This window comes from Eucyclogobius newberryi, unplaced genomic scaffold (genome assembly GCF_026437365.1).
Source record: "Eucyclogobius newberryi isolate DKJ021-1_F unplaced genomic scaffold, fEucNew1.0.hap1 SCAF_103, whole genome shotgun sequence".
Classification (NCBI taxonomy): domain Eukaryota; kingdom Metazoa; phylum Chordata; class Actinopteri; order Gobiiformes; family Gobiidae; genus Eucyclogobius; species Eucyclogobius newberryi.
The window spans coordinates 169,179-193,226 of record NW_027315728.1 but is presented as its reverse complement, the minus strand read 5'-3'; the positions used below and the strand labels follow the sequence as shown (position 1 = coordinate 193,226).

At 52.9% G+C, this 24,048-nt stretch overlaps 12 non-coding genes across 12 annotated transcripts; 8 read left to right on the top strand and 4 right to left on the bottom strand.

The window, feature by feature from the left end:
* Positions 1–67: 67 nt before the first annotated feature.
* trnae-cuc (transfer RNA glutamic acid (anticodon CUC)) lies at positions 68–139 on the top strand. The gene has a single exon. It is a non-coding gene; the product is annotated as a tRNA-Glu (tRNA).
* A 744-nt stretch (positions 140–883) lies between these two features.
* On the top strand, positions 884–955 carry trnaa-agc (transfer RNA alanine (anticodon AGC)). The gene has a single exon. It is a non-coding gene; the product is annotated as a tRNA-Ala (tRNA).
* A 399-nt stretch (positions 956–1,354) lies between these two features.
* Positions 1,355–1,436, top strand: trnas-uga (transfer RNA serine (anticodon UGA)). The gene has a single exon. It is a non-coding gene; the product is annotated as a tRNA-Ser (tRNA).
* Positions 1,437–3,506: 2,070 nt separating this feature from the next.
* On the top strand, positions 3,507–3,578 carry trnae-cuc (transfer RNA glutamic acid (anticodon CUC)). The gene has a single exon. It is a non-coding gene; the product is annotated as a tRNA-Glu (tRNA).
* Positions 3,579–4,322: 744 nt separating this feature from the next.
* trnaa-agc (transfer RNA alanine (anticodon AGC)) lies at positions 4,323–4,394 on the top strand. The gene has a single exon. It is a non-coding gene; the product is annotated as a tRNA-Ala (tRNA).
* Positions 4,395–4,793: 399 nt separating this feature from the next.
* trnas-uga (transfer RNA serine (anticodon UGA)) lies at positions 4,794–4,875 on the top strand. Its single transcript has one exon. It is a non-coding gene; the product is annotated as a tRNA-Ser (tRNA).
* A 399-nt stretch (positions 4,876–5,274) lies between these two features.
* On the top strand, positions 5,275–5,346 carry trnam-cau (transfer RNA methionine (anticodon CAU)). Its single transcript has one exon. It is a non-coding gene; the product is annotated as a tRNA-Met (tRNA).
* Positions 5,347–6,989: 1,643 nt separating this feature from the next.
* Positions 6,990–7,061, top strand: trnae-cuc (transfer RNA glutamic acid (anticodon CUC)). Its single transcript has one exon. It is a non-coding gene; the product is annotated as a tRNA-Glu (tRNA).
* A 14,259-nt stretch (positions 7,062–21,320) lies between these two features.
* trnar-ucu (transfer RNA arginine (anticodon UCU)) lies at positions 21,321–21,411 on the bottom strand. Its single transcript is given in 2 exon segments — positions 21,321–21,356; positions 21,375–21,411. It is a non-coding gene; the product is annotated as a tRNA-Arg (tRNA).
* A 1,748-nt stretch (positions 21,412–23,159) lies between these two features.
* On the bottom strand, positions 23,160–23,233 carry trnat-agu (transfer RNA threonine (anticodon AGU)). The gene has a single exon. It is a non-coding gene; the product is annotated as a tRNA-Thr (tRNA).
* Positions 23,234–23,319: 86 nt separating this feature from the next.
* On the bottom strand, positions 23,320–23,393 carry trnan-guu (transfer RNA asparagine (anticodon GUU)). The gene has a single exon. It is a non-coding gene; the product is annotated as a tRNA-Asn (tRNA).
* A 418-nt stretch (positions 23,394–23,811) lies between these two features.
* trnar-ucu (transfer RNA arginine (anticodon UCU)) lies at positions 23,812–23,902 on the bottom strand. Its single transcript is given in 2 exon segments — positions 23,812–23,847; positions 23,866–23,902. It is a non-coding gene; the product is annotated as a tRNA-Arg (tRNA).
* Positions 23,903–24,048: the final 146 nt, after the last annotated feature.

The following is a 24,048-nucleotide window of genomic DNA, read 5'->3' as shown; positions in this document are numbered from 1 at the left end:
ATCTGATCTGATCTTATCTTATCTTATCTTATTTACCATTAAATCAACTCTTACCTTCTTAAATCCTTCCCATATGGTCTAGCGGTTAGGATTCCTGGCTCTCATCCAGGTGGCCCGGGTTCAACTCCCGGTATGGGAATATCTAGTCTGTCCTGCTGGAACACTTGTAGCTGCATTATGTACAAGACTCGCTGTGGTTACGAGTACATTCAAGCTGGACGGAGGTGAAGAGAGGCATAGAAACATGGTATCGATTTGGGCGCAGCATGCGAAAATTCGTAATCAACCTTTAGCTTTTCTATGCATCTATAGACTAGCAGGTTGGTTGGTGTTTCTTTTTGGAGCATTTCTCTTAGACAAAGTGGGTCAGCGGTAGAGCGCATACTTTGCTTCATTTGGGATCAGTCATGTTTTCCAGCAATTCTTGACTGGACAAGCATATCTTGATTTTTTTTTATTGGTCTCACGCTTTCACTGTAATTTTCCAAAGATGCAGTATTGTGGTGGCCAGGTGGTCAAGCTGACGGGCAAGAAATCCATTGGCATTGCTTCATATTTCTTAGAACCCTGCTGGAAACATACCTTTCTCTTCCCCCTGACCAGCAAAGGATGCCACCTGCTTAACAGTGCTTGATTTGTAAATATATAGGTACAGGAACACTTGTGGACTGGGTGATCAGGCCAAAAAAGTTACTGTAACACACAAAAAGTGACGCACATGTAAGTAAAGTAACAATGGGACAAACCTTTGTGTCACAACCAGTCAAATTGGAATTTTAAAAAAAATCAAGAATTGAATTGTCTATCTGGTCACTGTTTCTGTTGTTTCTATTCTATCTGTTCTGTTTTTGTCCATTCTATCATTTAAGGCATTGTTACGGAAGGGGATGTAGCTCAGTGGTAGAGCGCATGCTTAGCATGTATGAGGTCCTGGGTTCAATTCCCAGCATCTCCAGGCGACACTGTAGTCTTTGCTAATTGCCAGATTACACTGCATTGAATTTTAGAGACCTTCACTGAAATATTTCAAATCAGCACATGTGGTGATTCAGTGCAAGCTCCCAGTCCCGCATTACCTTTGAACCTTGCAGCACTTATAAAATTCAAACAATATTATTTCATCCATCCACACTACCTGCAGGAAGGTGAGACAAAGTGGCCCATTCAGGCAGCCTGGGCGACATTCCCAACTTCCAGTATAGGTATGTCTCGCCAAACCTGAGCTTAGAATGCTTAGTAAAACATGCTGTCTCCATGAATTCATGGAGAGTTAAATCTGGTAATGTAATTGCGCTAGTTTCAGAAAATAATGTGGGTAATTTCCACTTTCTTAAACACAGTTTAAAGGTGTCTTGTTGTTGTGGCCGAGAGGTTAAGGCGATGGACTTGAAATCCATTGGGGTTTCCCCGCGCAGGTTCGATTCCTGTCAGCAACGTGTGTTTAGCAGCACAGATTTTGAGATTTCGTTCTATTCTATAAACCAGCATGTTTGGTGATGTTTAATTTCGGAGCCATTCTTTCAGAACGAGGGCATGTATGAAATCCTTGTTTCAATCCCCTGCATCTCCATTCAATATTCTGTTGATGGCACAAAGTGAAAAGTGTTGACTCCAGGTCTTGCTTGGAAAATAATCATGACAGGCAAGAGATGGTTATGTAGCTCAGTGTTAGAGCACAGTCTTTCGTAGCAAGATCCCAGTTCCACATTCCTTTAAAATTAGATTTCATATTTTGAAGCAATTTGAGTCTATTAGACGTATACAGCCCCATGGGCATTACGCACTGGCCTCTTGAACCAGGGATTGTGGGTTTGAGTCCCATGATCATAGCCATTCAGCAGAGTGGCGCAGCGGAAGAGTGCTGGGCCCATAACCCAGAGGACGATGGATCGAAACCATCCTCTGCTAGATTTTTTTTACTTGCATTATTGCGATTGTCAATCCAAATGAACCAAGCTAGTCAGTAATGTGTTGGATGATGGAAGCCGATCTTCAGCGCAAGCTCCCAGTTCCACATTTGCTTTGAATCTAGCAGCACATTTCTTTTTTCCATCCTACATTGTTATTTCTTTTTTGGGGAAAAGGATAGCTGAGTAGTGAAAGAAGATGTAGGTAAAAAAAGACCCATGATTAGACATTTTGAAGCAATTTGAGTCTATTATGGGTACATAACCCCATAAGCAATATGCACAGGATACTAGCCTCCAAAATCCGGGATTGTGGATTTCAGGTCCATGGTCTAATAGGCTGAGCCACAAGGAAAATACTAATCACTAGACTTGTTGCACGTGGAATGGGCTTATATCTATTACATACAGAACTGTTCCTTAACTCTCAAGCATCAATGAGGCCTTCTTTATACGTCATAAGGCGCTGGTACAGCTAGCAGCCCGGTGTAAACGCTCTCTCTTTTTTCTCACACTTATTGTGCTTTATCTCCTATATTTTGTAAATGTAGTTAGTAATTTTTTTTCTATTTTACTGTAGGATAGGGACACGCGCTGGAATCGTTTTTAATTCAACTGTTTTTGACTTTATTCGGCTGGATTGAGTGTTTTCGTCGTGTCGTGGCGATGTGTCTTGGCTCTGAGTCCCCCGGCTCCGGCCCCGCCCCCCGGCCGGCGCCGTACCGCGCTTACACAAAGGACGAACTAATGAAACTGCGGAGAACAGTCGTCTTACCCGGAGATCGTCACGTTATCCCGGCGGACATCCTAAGGAAAACGCAACGAAGCAGACGGGCTGGACGTAAACTCCGAGAGAAGAGAGGGACAAACAGGAAGTCGGTTCCCGCCGTAGTCATGGGTAACGTGAGGTCCCTTCAAAATAAAATGACGGAAATAGCGAGCCTCATGCGGTCCCAGAGGATTTATAGGGACAGCAGTGTCTTGATTTTCACAGAGACCTGGTTAACAGCAGAAATGCCAGACTCTATTGTAGGTTTGGACAATTTTCATCTGCTGCGGGCGGACAGAACGAGAGAATGCGGGAAGAAAAGATATATTATCTGCCCCGGGAGTTCTCACATGTGATTTCGATCGCAGTCTATGTGGCCCCGTCTGCCAATACTGAATATGCTTGTGAAGCACTGCTCTCCTGCACTTGTAGGCCGCAAACACAGCACCCACAGGCTCTCTCCCTCGTCTCTGGTGACTTTAACCACGCTTCTCCCTCTTCTGTTCTACCAACATACACCCAGTATGTTACCTGCCCCACCAGAAACAATAGAACATTGGACTTGTTTTTTGCCAACACCAAGGAGGCTTATTCCTCTTTCCCCCTCCCTCCCCTGGGCAGCTCGGACCACAACCTTGTACATCTGGGGCCTGTGTATGAACCCATCGTGCCCATGTGGGACAATAAAGGAATATCTTATCTTATCTGATCTGATCTGATCTGATCTGATCTGATCTTATCTTATCTTATCTTATCTTATCTTATCTTATCTTATCTTATCTTATCTTATCTTATTTACCATTAAATCAACTCTTACCTTCTTAAATCCTTCCCATATGGTCTAGCGGTTAGGATTCCTGGCTCTCATCCAGGTGGCCCGGGTTCAACTCCCGGTATGGGAATATCTAGTCTTTCCTGCTGGAACACTTGTAGCTGCATTATGTACAAGACTCGCTGTGGTTACGAGTACATTCAAGCTGGACGGAGGTGAAGAGAGGCAGAGAAACATGGTATCGATTTGGGCGCAGCATGCGAAAATTCGTAATCAACCTTTAGCTTTTCTATGCATCTATAGACTAGCAGGTTGGTTGGTGTTTCTTTTTGGAGCATTTCTCTTAGACAAAGTGGGTCAGCGGTAGAGCGCATACTTTGCTTCATTTGGGATCAGTCATGTTTTCCAGCAATTCTTGACTGGACAAGCATATCTTGATTTTTTTTTATTGGTCTCACGCTTTCACTGTAATTTTCCAAAGATGCAGTATTGTGGTGGCCAGGTGGTCAAGCTGATGGGCAAGAAATCCATTGGCATTGCTTCATATTTCTTAGAACCCTGCTGGAAACATACCTTTCTCTTCCCCCTGACCAGCAAAGGATGCCACCTGCTTAACAGTGCTTGATTTGTAAATATATAGGTACAGGAACACTTGTGGACTGGGTGATCAGGCCAAAAAAGTTACTGTAACACACAAAAAGTGACGCACATGTAAGTAAAGTAACAATGGGACAAACCTTTGTGTCACAACCAGTCAAATTGGAATTTAAAAAAAAATCAAGAATTGAATTGTCTATCTGGTCACTGTTTCTGTTGTTTCTATTCTATCTGTTCTGTTTTTGTCCATTCTATCATTTAAGGCATTGTTACGGAAGGGGATGTAGCTCAGTGGTAGAGCGCATGCTTAGCATGTATGAGGTCCTGGGTTCAATTCCCAGCATCTCCAGGTGACACTGTAGTCTTTGCTAATTGCCAGATCACACTGCAGTGAATTTTAGAGACCTTCACTGAAATATTTCAAATCAGCACATGTGGTGATTCAGTGCAAGCTCCCAGTCCCGCATTACCTTTGAACCTTGCAGCACTTATAAAATTCAAACAATATTATTTCATCCATCCACACTACCTGCAGGAAGGTGAGACAAAGTGGCCCATTCAGGCAGCCTGGGCGACATTCCCAACTTCCAGTATAGGTATGTCTCGCCAAACCTGAGCTTAGAATGCTTAGTAAAACATGCTGTCTCCATGAATTCATGGAGAGTTAAATCTGGTAATGTAATTGCGCTAGTTTCAGAAAATAATGTGGATAATTTCCACTTTCTTAAACACAGTTAAGAGGTGTATTGTTGTTGTGGCCGAGAGGTTAAGGCGATGGACTTGAAATCCATTGGGGTTTCCCCGCGCAGGTTCGATTCCTGTCAGCAACGTGTGTTTAGCAGCACAGATTTTGAGATTGCGTTCTATTCTATAAACCAGCATGTTTGGTGATGTTTAATTTCGGAGCCATTCTTTCAGAACGAGGGCATGTATGAAATCCTTGTTTCAATCCCCTGCATCTCCATTCAATATTCTGTTGATGGCACAAAGTGAAAAGTGTTGACTCCAGGTCTTGCTTGGAAAATAATCATGACAGGCAAGAGATGGTTATGTAGCTCAGTGTTAGAGCACAGTCTTTCGTAGCAAGATCCCAGTTCCACATTCCTTTAAAATTAGATTTCATATTTTGAAGCAATTTGAGTCTATTAGACGTATACAGCCCCATGGGCATTACGCACTGGCCTCTTGAACCGGGATTGTGGGTTTGAGTCCCATGATCATAGCCATTCAGCAGAGTGGCGCAGCGGTAGCGTGCTGGGCCCATAACCCAGAGGTCGATGGATCGAAACCATCCTCTGCTAGATTTTTTTTACTTGCATTATTGCGATTGTCAATCCAAATGAACCAAGCTAGTCAGTAATGTGTTGGATGATGGAAGCCGATCTTCAGCGCAAGCTCCCAGTTCCACATTTGCTTTGAATCTAGCAGCACATTTCTTTTTTCCATCCTATATTGTTATTTCTTTTTTGGGGAAAAGGATAGCTGAGTAGTGAAAGAAGATGTAGGTCAAAAAAGACCCATGAATAGACATTTTGAAGCAATTTGAGTCTATTATGGGTACATAACCCCATAAGCAATATGCACAGGATACTAGCCTCCAAAATCCGGGATTGTGGATTTCAGGTCCATGGTCTAATAGGCTGAGCCACAAGGAAAATACTAATCACTAGACTTGTTGCACGTGGAATGGGCTTATATCTATTACATACAGAACTGTTCCTTAACTCTCAAGCATCAATGAGGCCTTCTTTATACGTCATAAGGCGCTGGTACAGCTAGCAGCCCGGTGTAAACGCTCTCTCTTTTTTCTCACACTTATTGTGCTTTATCTCCTATATTTTGTAAATATAGTTAGTAATTTTTTTTCTATTTTACTGTAGGATAGGGACACGCGCTGGAATCGTTTTTAATTCAACTGTTTTTGACTTTATTCGGCTGGATTGAGTGTTTTCGTCGTGTCGTGGCGATGTGTCTTGGCTCTGAGTCCCCCGGCTCCGGCCCCGCCCCCCGGCCGGCGCCGTACCGCGCTTACACAAAGGACGAACTAATGAAACTGCGGAGAACAGTCGTCTTACCTGGAGATCGTCACGTTATCCCGGCGGACATCCTAAGGAAAACGCAACGAAGCAGACGGGCTGGACGTAAACTCCGAGAGAAGAGAGGGACAAACAGGAAGTCGGTTCCCGCCGTAGTCATGGGTAACGTGAGGTCCCTTCAAAATAAAATGACGGAAATAGCGAGCCTCATGCGGTCCCAGAGGATTTATAGGGACAGCAGTGTCTTGATTTTCACAGAGACCTGGTTAACAGCAGAAATGCCAGACTCTATTGTAGGTTTGGACAATTTTCATCTGCTGCGGGCGGACAGAACGAGAGAATGCGGGAAGAAAAGATATATTATCTGCCCCGGGAGTTCTCACATGTGATTTCGATCGCAGTCTATGTGGCCCCGTCTGCCAATACTGAATATGCTTGTGAAGCACTGCTCTCCTGCACTTGTAGGCCGCAAACACAGCACCCACAGGCTCTCTCCCTCGTCTCTGGTGACTTTAACCACGCTTCTCCCTCTTCTGTTCTACCAACATACACCCAGTATGTTACCTGCCCCACCAGAAACAATAGAACATTGGACTTGTTTTTTGCCAACACCAAGGAGGCTTATTCCTCTTTCCCCCTCCCTCCCCTGGGCAGCTCGGACCACAACCTTGTACATCTGGGGCCTGTGTATGAACCCATCGTGCCCATGTGGGACAATAAAGGAATATCTTATCTTATCTGATCTGATCTGATCTGATCTGATCTGATCTGATCTGATCTGATCTGATCTGATCTTATCTGATCTGATCTTATCTTATCTTATCTTATCTTATCTTATCTTATCTTATCTTATCTTATCTTATCTTATCTTATTTACCATTAAATCAACTCTTACCTTCTTAAATCCTTCCCATATGGTCTAGCGGTTAGGATTCCTGGCTCTCATCCAGGTGGCCCGGGTTCAACTTCCGGTATGGGAATATCTAGTCTGTCCTGCTGGAACACTTGTAGCTGCATTATGTACAAGACTCGCTGTGGTTACGAGTACATTCAAGCTGGACGGAGGTGAAGAGAGGCATAGCAACATGGTATCGATTTGGGCGCAGCATGTGAAAATTTGTAATCAACCTTTAGCTTTTCTATGCATCTATAGACTAGCAGGTTGGTTGGTGTTTCTTTTTGGAGCATTTCTCTTAGACAAAGTGGGTCAGCGGTAGAGCGCATACTTTGCTTCATTTGGGATCAGTCATGTTTTCCAGCAATTCTTGACTGGACAAGCATATCTTGATTTTTTTTATTGGTCTCATGCTTTCACTGTAATTTTCCAAAGATGCAGTATTGTGGTGGCCAGGTGGTCAAGCTGATGGGCAAGAAATCCATTGGCATTGCTTCATATTTCTTAGAACCCTGCTGGAAACATACCTTTCTCTTCCCCCTGACCAGCAAAGGATGCTACCTGCTTAACCCTTTAGGCGCCAGAGATTATGGATGAAATAAATGTATAAATAAAAAACTTCCTGAGATACAGAGAACTGAAGCCGGGGCACAGCTCTGGGTCGGCAGTGCCCCTGGAGGCCCGTAGAAGCTCCACACTCCAGTTGATTCTTGGATAAAAGGCCCTCACCGGGCCCCGAACTCGGCTGCCGGACGCAGTGCAGTGCCTCATGGATAAAAGGGCACCCAGCCGGTCTCGAACTCGCGTGAGGCAGAGCAGGGATCATCCACCCCGCACACGGCCAGACTTTGCCCAGCCAGGGAGCACCTTCTGCGGGTCGGAGGCTCCGGGTCGGAGCCCCTGGAGCCTGGAGCCCTCACCGGGCCCCGAACTCAGCTGCCGGAGGCAGTGCAGTGCCTCATGGATAAAAGGGCACCCAGCCGGTCTCGAACTCGCGTGAGGTGGAGCAGGGATCATCCACCCCGCACACGGCCAGACTTTGCCCGGCCAGGAAGCACCTTCTGCGGGTCGGAGGCTCCGGGTCGGAGCCCCTGGAGCCTGGAGCCCTCACCGGGCCCCGAACTCGGCTGCCGGAGGCAGTGCAGTGCCTCATGGATAAAAGGGCACCCAGCCGGTCTCGAACTCGCGTGAGGCGGAGCAGGGATCATCCACCCCGCACACGGCCAGACTTTGCCCGGCCAGGGAGCACCTTCTGCGGGTCGGAGGCTCCGGGTCGGAGCCCCTGGAGCCTGGAGCCCTCACCGGGCCCCGAACTCGGCTGCCGGAGGCAGTGCAGTGCCTCATGGATAAAAGGGCACCCAGCCGGTCTCAAACTCTCGTGAGGCGGAGCAGGGATCATCCACCCCGCACACGGCCAGACTTTGCCCGGCCAGGGAGCACCTTCTGCGGGTCGGAGGCTCCGGGTCGGAGCCCCTGGAGCCTGGAGCCCTCACCGGGCCCCGAACTCGGCTGCCGGAGGCAGTGAAGTGCCTCATGGATAAAAGGGCACCCAGCCGGTCTCGAACTCGCGTGAGGCGGAGCAGGGATCATCCACCCCGCACACGGCCAGACTTTGCCCGGCCAGGGAGCACCTTCTGCGGGTTGGAGGCTCCGGGTCGGAGCCCCTGGAGCCTGGAGCCCTCACCGGGCCCCGAACTCGGCTGCCGGAGGCAGTGCAGTGCCTCATGGATAAAAGGGCACCCAGCCGGTCTCGAACTCGCGTGAGGCGGAGCAGGGATCATCCACCCCGCACACGGCCAGACTTTGCCCGGGGAAGGGCCACTCTGGCTGGGCATGGCCCCCACTGAGCACCCCCTGGAACCCCTGGAGCCCCCGGAGCACCTCCAGAGCCACCCCCCACTCCTCCAGACTCTGCCCGGGGAAGGGCCACTCAGGCTGGGCATGGCCTCCACTGAGCACCCCCTGGAGCCCCCAGAGCACCTCCAGAGCAGCCCCCCACTCTCCCCAGACTATGCCCGGGGAAGGGCCACTCTGGCTGGGCATGGCCTCCGCCGAGCACCCCCTGGAACCCCTGGAGCTCCTCCAGAGCCACCCCCCACTCCTCCAGACTCACCCCGGGGAAGGGCCACTCTGGCTGGGCATGGCCTCCACTGAGCACCCCCTGGAGCCCCCGGAGCACCTCCAGAGCCACCCCCCACTCTCCCCAGACTATGCCCGGGGAAGGGCCACTCTGGCTGGGCATGGCCTCCGCCGAGCACCCCCTGGAACCCCTCCAGAGCCACCCCCCACTCCTCCAGACTTTGCCCGGGGAAGGGCCACTCTGGCTGGGCATGGCCCCCACTGAGCACCCCCTGGAACCCCTGGAGCCCCCGGAGCACCTCCAGAGCCACCCCCCACTCCTCCAGACTCTGCCCGGGGAAGGGCCACTCTGGCTGGGCATGGCCTCCACTGAGCACCCCCTGGAGCCCCCGGAGCACCTCCAGAGCCACCCCCCACTCCTCCAGACTCACCCCGGGGAAGGGCCACTCTGGCTGGGCATGGCCCCCACTGAGCACCCCCTGGAACCCCTGGAGCCCCCGGAGCACCTCCAGAGCCACCCCCCACTCCTCCAGACTCTGCCCGGGGAAGGGCCACTCTGGCTGGGCATGGCCTCCGCTGAGCACCCCCTGGAACCCCTGGAGCCCCCGGAGCACCTCCAGAGCCACCCCCCACTCCTCCAGACTCTGCCCGGGGAAGGGCCACTCTGGCTGGGCATGGCCTCCACTGAGCACCCCCTTGAGCCCCCGGAGCACCTCCAGAGCCACCCCCCACTTCTCCAGACTCTGCCCGGGGAAGGGACACTCTGGCTGGGCATGGCCTCCACTGAGCACCCCCTGGAGCCCCCGGAGCACCTCCAGAGCCACCCCCCACTCTCCCCAGACTATGCCCGGGGAAGGGCCACTCTGGCTGGGCATGGCCTCCGCCGAGCACCCCCTGGAACCCCTCCAGAGCCACCCCCCACTCCTCCAGACTTTGCCCGGGGAAGGGCCACTCTGGCTGGGCATGGCCCCCACTGAGCACCCCCTGGAACCCCTGGAGCCCCCGGAGCACCTCCAGAGCCACCCCCCACTCCTCCAGACTCTGCCCGGGGAAGGGCCACTCTGGCTGGGCATGGCCTCCACTGAGCACCCCCTGGAGCCCCCGGAGCACCTCCAGAGCCACCCCCCACTCCTCCAGACTCAACCCGGGGAAGGGCCACTCTGGCTGGGCATGGCCCCCACTGAGCACCCCCTGGAACCCCTGGAGCCCCCGGAGCACCTCCAGAGCCACCCCCCAGTCTCCCCAGATTCTGCCCGGGGAAGGGCCACTCTGGCTGGGCATGGCCTCCACTGAGCACCCCCTGGAGCCCCCGGAGCACCTCCAGAGCCACCCCCCACTCCTCCAGACTCTGCCCGGGGAAGGGCCACTCTGGCTGGGCATGGCCTCCACTGAGCACCCCCTGGAGCCCCCGGAGCACCTCCAGAGCCACCCCCCACTCCTCCAGACTCTGCCCGGGGAAGGGCCACTCTGGCTGGGCATGGCCTCCGCTGAGCACCCCCTGGAACCCCTGGAGCCCCCGGAGCACCTCCAGAGCCACCCCCCACTCCTCCAGACTCTGCCCGGGGAAGGGACACTCTGGCTGGGCATGGCCTCCGCTGAGCACCCCATGGAACCCCTGGAGCCCCCGGAGCACCTCCAGAGCCACCCCCCACTCTTCCAGACTCTCCCCGGGGAAGGGACACTCTGGCTGGGCATGGCCTCCACTGAGCACCCCCTGGAGCCCCCGGAGCACCTCCAGAGCCACCCCCCACTCTCCCCAGACTATGCCCGGGGAAGGGCCACTCTGGCTGGGCATGGCCTCCGCCGAGCACCCCCTGGAACCCCTCCAGAGCCACCCCCCACTCCTCCAGACTTTGCCCGGGGAAGGGCCACTCTGGCTGGGCATGGCCCCCACTGAGCACCCCCTGGAACCCCTGGAGCCCCCGGAGCACCTCCAGAGCCACCCCCCACTCCTCCAGACTCTGCCCGGGGAAGGGACACTCTGGCTGGGCATGGCCTCCACTGAGCACCCCCTGGAGCCCCCGGGGCACCTCCAGAGCCACCCCCCACTCCTCCAGACTCACCCCGGGGAAGGGCCACTCTGGCTGGGCATGGCCCCCACTGAGCACCCCCTGGAACCCCTGGAGCCCCCGGAGCACCTCCAGAGCCACCCCCCACTCCTCCAGACTCTGCACGGGGAAGGGCCACTCTGGCTGGGCATGGCCTCCACTGAGCACCCCCTGGAGCCCCCGGAGCACCTCCAGAGCCACCCCCCACTCCTCCAGACTCACCCCGGGGAAGGGCCACTCTGGCTGGGCATGGCCTCCACTGAGCACCCCCTGGAGCCCCCGGAGCACCTCCAGAGCCACCCCCCACTCTCCCCAGATTCTGCCCGGGGAAGGGCCACTCTGGCTGGGCATGACCTCCACTTAGCACCCCCTTGAGCCCCCGGAGCACCTTCAGAGCCACCCCCCACTCCTCCAGACTCTGCCCGGGGAAGGGCCACTCTGGCTGGGCATGGCCTCCGCTGAGCACCCCCTGGAACCCCTGGAGCCCCCGGAGCACCTCCAGAGCCACCCCCCACTCCTCCAGACTCTGCCCGGGGAAGGGACACTCTGGCTGGGCATGGCCTCCGCTGAGCACCCCCTGGAACCCCTGGAGCCCCCGGAGCACCTCCAGAGCCACCCCCCACTCCTCCAGACTCTGCCCGGGGAAGGGCCACTCTGGCTGGGCATGGCCTCCATTGAGCACCCCCTGGAGCCCCCGGAGCACCTCCAGAGCCACCCCCCACTCCTCCAGACTCACCCCGGGGAAGGGCCACTCTGGCTGGGCATGGCCTCCACTGAGCACCCCCTTGAGCCCCCGGAGCACCTCCAGAGCCACCCCCCACTCCTCCAGACTCTGCCCGGGGAAGGGCCACTCTGGCTGGGCATGGCCTCCGCTGAGCACCCCCTGGAACCCCTGGAGCCCCCGGAGCACCTCCAGAGCCACCCCCCACTCCTCCAGACTCTGCCCGGGGAAGGGACACTCTGGCTGGGCATGGCCTCCGCTGAGCACCCCCTGGAACCCCTGGAGCCCCCGGAGCACCTCCAGAGCCACCCCCCACTCCTCCAGACTCTGCCCGGGGAAGGGACACTCTGGCTGGGCATGGCCTCCACTGAGCACCCCCTGGAGCCCCCGGAGCACCTCCAGAGCCACCCCCCACTCTCCCCAGACTATGCCCGGGGAAGGGCCACTCTGGCTGGGCATGGCCTCCGCCGAGCACCCCCTGGAACCCCTCCAGAGCCACCCCCCACTCCTCCAGACTTTGCCCGGGGAAGGGCCACTCTGGCTGGGCATGGCCCCCACTGAGCACCCCCTGGAACCCCTGGAGCCCCCGGAGCACCTCCAGAGCCACCCCCCACTCCTCCAGACTCTGCCCGGGGAAGGGCCACTCTGGCTGGGCATGGCCTCCACTGAGCACCCCCTGGAGCCCCCGGAGCACCTCCAGAGCCACCCCCCACTCCTCCAGACTCACCCCGGGGAAGGGCCACTCTGGCTGGGCATGGCCCCCACTGAGCACCCCCTGGAACCCCTGGAGCCCCCGGAGCACCTCCAGAGCCACCCCCCACTCTCCCCAGATTCTGCCCGGGGAAGGGCCACTCTGGCTGGGCATGGCCTCCACTGAGCACCCCCTGGAGCCCCCGGAGCACCTCCAGAGCCACCCCCCACTCCTCCAGACTCTGCCCGGGGAAGGGCCACTCTGGCTGGGCATGGCCTCCGCTGAGCACCCCCTGGAACCCCTGGAGCCCCCGGAGCACCTCCAGAGCCACCCCCCACTCCTCCAGACTCTGCCCGGGGAAGGGCCACTCTGGCTGGGCATGGCCTCCGCCGAGCACCCCCTGGAACCCCTGGAGCCCCTCCAGAGCCACCCCCCACTCCTCCAGACTCACCCCGGGGAAGGGCCACTCTGGCTGTGCATGGCCCCCACTGAGCACCCCCTGGAACCCCTGGAGCACCTCCAGAGCCACCCCCCACTCTCCCCAGACTATGCTCGGGGAAGGGCCACTCTGGCTGGGCATGGCCTCCGCCGAGCACCCCCCTGGAACCCCCGGAGCACCTCCAGAGCCACCCCGCATTCCCCCAAACTCAGTATGGGGACGGGCCACTCTTCCCCGGGTTGCAGGCTCTGGGACTCCGGGGATGACCACCGGGGACCAGGCCCTCCCTTCGAACCCGGGGACCCACACTTAAGCACCCCCACACGGGCTACACACCCTTGTTTCAGCCCCCTGGAGGTCCGTGCCCTTGGTACTATACCATGGAAGTCCGTGCCCTTGGTACTCCGACTGGAGTACCAAGGGAACGGCCCAGCACTCACCACAGAGGCTCGCGCCGGCCCCGGCCCACCTTTCGTCCCCGGGTACCCACACTTAAGCACCCCAACACGAGCTACACACCCTTGGTGCAGCCCCCTGGAAGTCCGTGCCCTTGGTACTCTGAGCCACTTTAAAAGATAAAAAGCACCAGGACCCCAAGGCCCTGGCTCCCCTGTCCCCTACACCACACTTGGAGGCAGGGCCCTTGCCCTCCACTGGCTGCCCCCGCGCCCAATGTACTCCATAACCGAAGAAGAGAGGGGGACCCGGAGGCCGGCCTACTAGGGTAACAGGTTTAATTTAGAGCCGGGGCTCTGGACCACAAATGCCAACAACCCCGCAGTGCGCAGGAGCCTTCGAAGCTGGATGAAACCAGAACGGGGCCCTACGATGGCGGTGACCAGCCAGTTGATAGCAAAGTGAGCCCTGGACAGGAGCTGCATTTGACAAACTCAGAGACGAGGAAGGGACCGGAGTCGGACCAAATATATCATCTGGCGCTGTGTCCAGCGTGAGGGTGAGCCAGCGCAAATCAGGACCACAAATGCCAACAACCCCGCAGTGCGCAGGAGCCTTCGAAGCTGGATGAAACCAGAACGGGGCCCTACGATGGCGGTGACCAGCCAGTTGATAGCAAAGTGAGCCCTGGACAGGAGCTGCATTTGACAAACTCAGAGACGAGGAAGGGACCGGAGTCGGACCAAATATATCATCTGGCGCTGTGTCCAGCGTGAGGGTGAGCCAGCGCAAATCAGGACCACAAATGCCAACAACCCCGCAGTGCGCAGGAGCCTTCGAAGCTGGATGAAACCAGAACGGGGCCCTACGATGGCGGTGACCAGCCAGTTGATAGCAAAGTGAGCCCTGGACAGGCGCTGCATTTGACAAACTCAGAGACGAGGAAGGGACCGGAGTCGGACCAAATATATCATCTGGCGCTGTGTCCAGCGTAAGGGTGAGCCAGCGCAAATCAGGACCACAAATGCCAACAACCCCGCAGTGCGCAGGAGCCTTCGAAGCTGGATGAAACCAGAACGGGGCCCTACGATGGCGGTGACCAGCCAGTTGATAGCAAAGTGAGCCCTGGACAGGCGCTGCATTTGACAAACTCAGAGACGAGGAAGGGACCGGAGTCGGACCAAATATATCATCTGGCGCTGTGTCCAGCGTAAGGGTGAGCCAGCGCAAATCAGGACCACAAATGCCAACAACCCGCAGTGCGCAGGAGCCTTCGAAGCTGGATGAAACCAGAACGGGGCCCTACGATGGCGGTTACCAGCCAGTTGATAGCAAAGTGAGCCCTGGACAGGCGCTGCATTTGACAAACTCAGAGACGAGGAAGGGACCGGAGTCGGACCAAATATATCATCTGGCGCTGTGTCCAGCGTAAGGGTGAGCCAGCGCAAATCAGGACCACAAATGCCAACAACCCCGCAGTGCGCAGGAGCCTTCGAAGCTGGATGAAACCAGAACGGGGCCCTACGATGGCGGTGACCAGCCAGTTGATAGCAAAGTGAGCCCTGGACAGGCGCTGCATTTGACAAACTCAGAGACGAGGAAGGGACCGGAGTCGGACCAAATATATCATCTGGCGCTGTGTCCAGCGTAAGGGTGAGCCAGCGCAAATCAGGACCACAAATGCCAACAACCCCGCAGTGCGCAGGAGCCTTCGAAGCTGGATGAAACCAGAACGGGGCCCTACGATGGCGGTGACCAGCCAGTTGATAGCAAAGTGAGCCCTGGACAGGCGCTGCATTTGACAAACTCAGAGACGAGGAAAGGACCGGAGTCGGACCAAAAATATGCGCCGGCCCTGCCCCCCGCCCCGCGCAGAGCCATCGGACACGTTGAGGCTGAAGGGGACTGGCGCAGAGCCCTTGGGCCCAGGGGCTAAGCGCAGCCATCATCCTTCAAGCCGCGCCTCCTGCTGCGCGGGGGTGAGTGACAATGGGCTCGGACTGTGGTTCCGTCGGACGCGTTGAGGCTGAAGGAGACTGGCGCAGAGCCCCTGTAACAGGGGCTAAGCGCAGCCATCATCCTCCAAGCCGCGCGTCCTTCAGTGCGGGGGTGAGTGACAGTGGGCCTGGACTGTTGTTCCACCGGACGCGTTGAGGCTGAAGGGGACTGGTGCAGAGCCCCTGTGCCAGGGGCTAAGCGCAGCCATCATCCTCCAAGCCGCGCGTCCTTCTGCGCAGGGGTGAGTGACAGTGGACCCGGACTGTGTTCCCACCGGACGCGTTGAGGCTGAAGGGGACTGGCTCAGAGCCCCTGGCACAGGGGCTAAGCACAGCCATCATCCTTCAAGCCGCGCGTCCTTCAGTGCGGGGGTGAGTGACAGAGGGCCTGGACTGTTGTTCCACCGGATGCGTTGAGGCTGAAGGGGACTGGTGCAGAACCCCTGTGCCAGGGGCTAAGCGCAGCCATCATCCTCCAAGCCGCGCGTCCTTCTGCGCAGGGGTGAGTGACAATGGACCCGGACTGTGTTCCCACCGGACGCGTTGAGGCTGAAGGGGACTGGCTCAGAGCCCCTGGCACAGGGGCTAAGCGCAGCCATCATCCTTCAAGCCGCGCGTCCTTCAGTGCGGGGGTGAGTGACGGTCCCATCTCCGGAGACAAGGGGCCAGGCGCGGGGGAAGCCAGTCAGACTGAAGCCCCGCGCCTGGTGGGACCTCTGTCTCGGCCTCGCTTCCAACGTGTCCGGCGTGAGGTTAGCCGGAGCAAACCACAGCCGCAAAATGTAAACAAACCCGCAGTGCGCAGGAGCCTTCGAAGCTGGATAAAACCAGAACGGGGCCCTACGATGGCGGGTCTTGAGTGCCAATAGACCAAGCTCTTTGTCTGGTATACATAGAACCATGATTTGTACCATTTTCATGGTTGATTCATGGATGATCCCTGCTCCGCCTCACGCGAGTTGGACGGCTGGGTGCCTTTTATCCATGAGGCACTGCACTGCCTCCGGCAGCCGAGTTCGGGGCCCGGTGAGGGCTCCAGGCTCCAGGGGCTCCGACCCGGAGCCTCCGACCCGCAGAAGGTGCTCCCTGGCCGGGCAAAGTCTGGCCGTGTGCGGGGTGGATGGCCCTGGGTCTGGGCGGCGCTAAGATCACGGAGCGGGTCACCTCCGCGTACAGCCCGTGGTCAGCGTGACACCGTGCTCTGCCCCGAGCAATCAGAGCAAACAGGAAGCTTCTGGAAGTGCCCGGGAGTCTGGTAAAATCAAGCCGAAAATAGACCCTCTCATGCCGGGTCTGAGCGGCGCTTAGAGCCCGGAGGAGCGCGGAGCGCGGGGCTCCATTCAGAGCCTCCGTGATCCGCCTTACAACCAGCTCTCACCTCCGCGTACAGCCCGTGGTCAGCGTGACACCGTGCTCTGCCCCGAGCAATCAGAGCAAACAGGAAGCTTCTGGAAGTGCCCGGGAGTCTGGTAAAATCAAGCCGAAAATAGACCCTCTCATGCCGGGTCTGAGCGGCGCTTAGAGCCCGGAGGAGCGCGGAGCGCGGGGCTCCATTCAGAGCCTCCGTGATCCGCCTTACAACCAGCTCTCACCTCCGCGTACAGCCCGTGGTCAGCGTGACACCGTGCTCTGCCCCGAGCAATCAGAGCAAACAGGAAGCTTCTGGAAGTGCCCGGGAGTCTGGTAAAATCAAGCCGAAAATAGACCCTCTCATGCCGGGTCTGAGCGGCGCTTAGAGCCCGGAGGAGCGCGGGGCTCCATTCAGAGCCTCCGTGATCCGCCTTACAACCAGCTCTCACCTCCACGTACAGCCCGTGGTCAGCGTGACACCGTGCTCTGCCCCGAGCAATCAGAGCAAACAGGAAGCTTCTGGAAGTGCCCGGGAGTCTGGTAAAATCAAGCCGAAAATAGACCCTCTCATGCCGGGTCTGAGCGGCGCTTAGAGCCCGGAGGAGCGCGGAGCGCGGGGCTCCATTCAGAGCCTCCGTGATCCGACGCTCACCTCCGCACCTCCGAACCATGACTTGACATTACGGCTGTGAAGGAGCCTTGGAAGCTGGATAAAACCAGAACGGGGCCCATCGATCGCGGTTCTCGTGTGCCCGTCAAACGAGCTCATTGCCCGGTAGCCGCACAACCAGGAAATGTACCTGTTTCGATTGCGAAAAACGTCATTCTCAAAAACCGCCCGCCCCTCCCTCCCAGCATTACCATTTTGCACATTCCGCCTGAGAGCAGCGTAAGAATTTCTCGGGAGCAGCGTGATTTAGCCCGGGAATCTTGAGCTGAACGCTTATTCCCACGAGCCCAAAAAACGACTAAGTCCAACGGTATATAGTGTACTATTGCCGAAAAACGACAGAGTCGCTCGGGTATAGTGTACTATTGCCGAAAAATGACAGAGTCTTTTCAGGTATAGTGTACTATTTCGGTTTTTACTCTAAGTCCCTCAGGGGCATATGGTGCTATACTATGATGGTCAGATCACCTCCAGGCCCCAGGGGAGTGCTTTTCTGGGGGCAAACAGTGCACTGATGATGGGGGATTATTTCATTTTGCTCATTTTGGTGTTTTTTCACATTTTAACCCATTTTCACCCTTTTGCTCACAACTTCATACTACGGCCCGGAAAAACGACAGAGTCGCTCGGGTATAGTGTACTATTGCCGAAAAATGACAGAGTCTTTTCAGGTATAGTGTACTATTTCGGTTTTTACTCTAAGTCCCTCAGGGGCATATGGTGCTATACTCTGATGGTCAGATCACCTCCCTGCCCCAGGGGAGTGCTTTTCTGGGGGCAAACAGTGCACTGATGATGGGGGATTATTTCATTTTGCTCATTTTGGTGTTTTTTCACATTTTAACCCATTTTCACCCCTTTTGCTCACAACTTCATACTACGGCCCGGAAAAACTACAGAGTCCCTCGGGTATAGTGTACTATTGCCGAAAAACGACAGAGTCCCTCGGGTATAGTGTACTATTGCCGAAAAACGACAGAGTCCCTCGGGTATAGTGTACTATTGCCGAAAAACGACAGAGTCCCTCGGGTATAGTGTACTATTGCCGAAAAACGACAGAGTCCCTCGGGTATAGTGTACTATTGGCTGGAAGCTCGGTTTTTTTTCTAAGTCCAGCAGGGGTATATGGTACTATATTCTGGTGGTCAGATCACCTCCAGGCCCCAGGGGAGTGCTTTTCTGGGGGCAAACTGTGCACTGATGATGGGGGATTATTTCATTTTGCTCATTTTGGTGTTTTTTCACATTTTAACCCATTTTCACCCCTTTTGCTCACATCTTCAAACTCGGGCCCTGATTACAAGTTCTGACCAAATGATGACAAACACGGTTTTTATTATGTATTTTTTTCATTTTTTTTTATTTTTCCAACTTATACATCCATCATTGGTGCCAGGCAGGTTGTGGAGAAAGCAGTGAAGAAAGGAGAGAGCCATCACAGAAAAGATGTCCATCCAGGGTCAAGGTACCCTGCACTTTTACATATCCAAATGACAGCATTTAAAGTTTTTTAGCGTATGGTATCTCTCGTTGCATGGAACCGCACAGAGGCCAACGCCACACTGACGGCACCTGTACTTTGTTTGCCGCCTGCCTTTGGTACGAGAGCGGTCAGAGCACACGGCGCAGTCTGGACGTCCCTCTGCTTGACAAAGCCAATGACGCTCTGTGAGTCTCTGTGGCATTTCACTTTCCGGTCTTGAGCGCCTTTCTTGTTTTTTGGAGTGATCAGCCAGTAATGCATCAATAATGTTCTGAATGTAAACCTTTAAAGGTTTGTGTGGGCCTGGAGTGGATTTGGTGTATATGATGTGTGAGTTGACAATACTTATGCTTATAATGGCATTGAATATGCGATGATACCATTTCCGGGACCTGTGTGGAAAGAGGTATGTCTTCATCCTCTGGTCAGCAGTGTCCACTCCACCCATGTAGGCGTTGTACTGGTCGACACATACAGGTCTTTTGATGTCACGGAAGCCAGTGTCATCTGTCTTGGATCGGATCCTCCTCTGAACACAATCATTTCCATGGACTGTGGACAACATGGTGAGACGTTTAGTATCGTGCCAAGCACAAGCCAGGAGTTTTCCCTTTCTGCAAAAAACTGGGTCATCTCCTTTTTTCAGCTGTAAGACACTTTTACCAAGGCATTTTGGCATCCCCAACCTGGTAATCCTTACCGTCCCACACAGTCCAGTTTCCAAATCTGCTAATTCATTTGCAATTACAGGCGAGGTATAGTAACTGTCCATGTAAATCTCGTGTCCTTTGCCCGTAAAGGGAGAAACCAACTCACGGACAACTGCGTGTGTTGCACTGATGTTGCTTGCATTATTTTTGTACTGTCCAGTGTGCATTGACCAGCGCAAAACATACCCTGAACAGCTTTCACTCAGGGCATACACTCTATAGCCATATTTGTCAGGTTTATTCGGAGAGTAACATTTTAGTGAAGATCTCCCCTTGAAAGCTATTGTCATTTCATCTAAAGAAAGCTCCTTGATTGGACTGTAAACTGCTGCAAATTTGGGAATAATCAAATCTATTATTGGGCGGACTTTGAACAGTTTATCGTGCCCGGGCTCGCCTGTTCTCACATAATCATTATTGTTGACAAAATGAAAGAACGAAAGAATGATTTCAAATCTGTTTCTTGACATTACATTTCCAAATCCAGGCGTTTGTGTAAGCCAAAATGTTCCCCAGTAATCCTCGATTTCAGGTTTCTCAACAAGGCCCATGGAGAGATGCAAAGCGAAGAAAGCTTTCATTTCGGTGACTGATACATCATACCACTCAAGAAATCTTGAATGTGGCTTCAGAATCATAGGTGCCATACACTGATGTGCATATCTATTTGTTTCATCAGTAATGAAAGTCCAAAACTGATCGGTCAGAAAGAGTGACAGAATATCAAATGGATTAGCATCCGTCAGATCCATCTCTCCTGTGTAGCCAACTGGGTCTTCAAAAGGTTTGATCCATGCCTCAAATACCTCGACCTCTCTCAGCATGTCCCAGCTCTCATCCACCGGGCAAGTTTTACTGCAGCCACTGGTTCCACTGGTTCCTCGCCTCCGTCTGTCCTTTGCACCTGTCCGTTGTTTCGAAGTCCCTTCATCTCCACTTGGAAATCCATCGTCACTCTCGGGGAGATAATACCCTTCAGAGTCAGAATCTGCTGTAAATTGCATGCCACGTGTACTTCCTCCAGCCATTTTTTTCCTTACCGGATCTGCCCTGGATCATACCTGGCTAATAAAGGGAAGTTGCACCGAACCGACCAATGACTGAAGTGATTCATTTTCTACTATTATTTCATTAATTTCCTTGTACGGTAAAGTTGCATTTCTGAGACTTTGGGGCTTAAAGGGTTAGAAGCTACTCCAACCTGTTTCAGCTAGATATTCAGTGACCAATATTACCTCATAGATTTTGCCTGCTATACCTCTTCCAATCGTCCCTGGGTGGGCTCGAACGACCAACCTCCCGGTTAACAGCCGAGCGCGCTGGCCAATTGCGCCACAGAGACAAACAGCCCGCTCAATAAAATATTTGCGAGTCGACAAGCCGCAATATCTTTTTTTTTAAAGAGAGCCAGCAACATTCGAAAGTTCAGCCCCTGTCCAATCAACTGTGTTTAATGGAGAGCGAGGGCATCAATCTTTCTACCTTTGAGCTAAATCCCCTGTACCAATGTAGCTATAAAAAAACTGGAAGTCTTTCAATCAATCGACTCTCGCCAATTTATTGCGCACTCAATATCCTGCAGTTAATCTGGATATTGAGGAAAAATTGCAAGATAATGTTATTTGACATAATGCCGATGTATTTGCTTACTTTTTCAAGCACACTTGGCAATTGAACCTCGTTCAGCAGTGCCTTTCATCAGATAGTAAAGCGAGCAGATTTTCCATTGTAAAAAAAGTAGTATGTTCTCTCACCATTAGCGACTCTGGTGGGACTGGAACCCACAACCTTTGAATGCCCTTACAAATTATGCCTAGAAGTCCAATGCGCTATCCATTGCGCCACAGAGCCCATACATCCTACCATGATGCTCATTTCCACAAACGCAAAACACGGTTTTCATCCAAAATAGGTCCACATCAGTCATTCCTTGCCAACAAACTGAGAATCAAAAAGTGAAAAGAGTGCAGTTAATCTGTGTGTGCAGGGATACTTTTCCATCTTATTCCAATTTGTAACAGCAGCGCATTTTCTGTCGTTGTAAATGATTTGCATGCTTGAATGGACAACTGAGTAGTAGTAGGTTTGAGATGGGCCGGTAATTATTTAGCACTGTGGCATCAAGACTGCTCTTCTTTAAGACAGGCTTAATGACTGCAGTTTTAAGGATTGTAATGGCAGAAAATGGGTCATGTCATGTCATTCTAATGTTGTTTTAGGCCATGACATGTCACGGAATTAATATCTTTGTTGTTCTCCTGTGTGCAGATGGGATAAGAATATGAGGTCCTGATTATACTGAATAACTACTGTCCGGCGCCTCTTAATCATCAATTAATGCGTCAGGACCGGATTCAGTGTGGAAATGGTCTTTGATTAAACCTCTGAAGAGAGAGCTGAACCGTCACGGACGTGATAGTCTGGTCTATCTCTTTTTGAGCTGATTTGGGTTGTGATTATGTTATGTTTGTTACCACCTATAAAAGGTGTACTTTGTAACTTGTAAAGTTAGGTAGGGACAGAACGAACTTGTCTTAGGGAAAGTGAGGGTGTTTATCCACTGTGCACGTGAATAAACTTCCACCTTTTGAGAGAGACCGAGAGACTCTGTTTCTGCTTCAAGTTATTGCCTGGTTACTCTTTACTTGATCATTGTTTACAGGAAACTGCCGTAACAGGATCTTGGGAAAATTCCAGATCCAAGCAACATGTTGACTTTTTGATTGATTGGAGCCAACAGACTGCTCACCATAGACTTTAAAAATCTAGTAGGCAATGCATAAAGGCAGCATGTAGTGGAACTCAGACTTGTGGTGATCTCTTGGAAAGTTTTGTCAGCCACAAATGCAAAATGGGTTAACTCCAGTTGTCTAGCTGGCTGCGTGCTTGTTATCTGCAAATAATGGTATTTTTAATGTTCTGAACTGAGTCTTGCAAAGAAGACTGCAAACTCATTGCACCTGGAGAAATACAGAAACCATCAAAGTAACATTTACCACACTGTAATTTGAAATATTAACCCGCTTTGTCATTAGCAGGTCCAGAGTGTGCCCTTTGCCCTTGGTGGGGCCACTCAGGTGCTGAGTAAGACCAAAGCTTCTGAGGACAGCGCCAAACTCTTTAGAAGAAGACGAGGTTGAGCGGGACGTGAAGGAAGGAGGGAACAGTCACTCACGTACGGGAAACTCCTACCAAGCAGTGGCCAGCCTATAGCACACTGGGATTCTGTGGTATTTGAACCAAATTTAGCAGTTCCTTTCATCAGTTAATAACACAAGCAGGCTTTCCTATTTACCAATGTAGATAACAGGGGTTACAACAGTGACTCTGGTGGGTCTCGAACTCACAGCCTTTGAATGCCTTTGCAACTTTTGTCTGATTCCCCTTTTTCACAAAAGCAAAACAGTCATCCAAAAACGGTCTACATCAATCAATCAATCCTTACCATCAAACTGAGAAACAAGGAGTGAAAAGAGTGCATTTACTCTGTTTATTCAGGGATACTTTTCAATCTCTAATTAAAAAATGTAAAAGAGCTCTTTCAGTGATAAGTTTTTCTGTACATGTAAACAACTGATTTGCTTGAAAGGCTGTCATGAAGGCACTGCTGGGATTTGAACCCAGGATCTCCTGTTTACTAGACAGGCACTTTGACCATCTAAGCCACAGCGCCTCTTAAAAGCGACTCCAACCTGTTTCAGCTAGATATTCAGTGACCAATATTACCTCATAAATTTTGCCTGCTATACCTCTTCCAATCGTCCCTGGGTGGGCTCGAACCACCAACCTCCCGGTTAACAGCCGAGCGCGCTGGCCAATTGCGCCACAGAGACAAACAGCCCGCTCAATAAAATATTTGCGAGTCGACAAGCCGCAATATCTTTTTTTTTAAAGAGAGCCAGCAACATTCGAAAGTTCAGCCCCTGTCCAATCAACTGTGTTTAATGGAGAGCGAGGGCATCAATCTTTCTACCTTTGAGCTAAATCCCCTGTACCAATGTAGCTATAAAAAAACTGGAAGTCTTTCAATCAATCGACTCTCGCCAATTTATTGCGCACTCAATATCCTGCAGTTAATCTGGATATTGAGGGAAAATTGCAAGATAATGTTATTTGACATAATGCCGATGTATTTGCTTACTTTTTCAAGCACACTTGGCAATTGAACCTCGTTCAGCAGTGCCTTTCATCAGATAGTAAAGCGAGCAGATTTTCCATTGTAAAAAAACTAGTATGTTCTCTCACCATTAGCGACTCTGGTGGGACTCGAACCCACAACCTTTGAATGCCCTTGCAAATTATGCCTAGAAGTCCAATGCGTTATCCATTGCGCCACAGAGCCCATACATCCTTCCATGATGCTCATTTCCACAAACGCAAAACACAGTTTTCATCCAAAATGGGTCCACATCAGTCATTCCTTGCCAACAAACTGAGAATCAAAAAGTGAAAAGAGTGCAGTTAATCTGTGTGTGCAGGGATACTTTT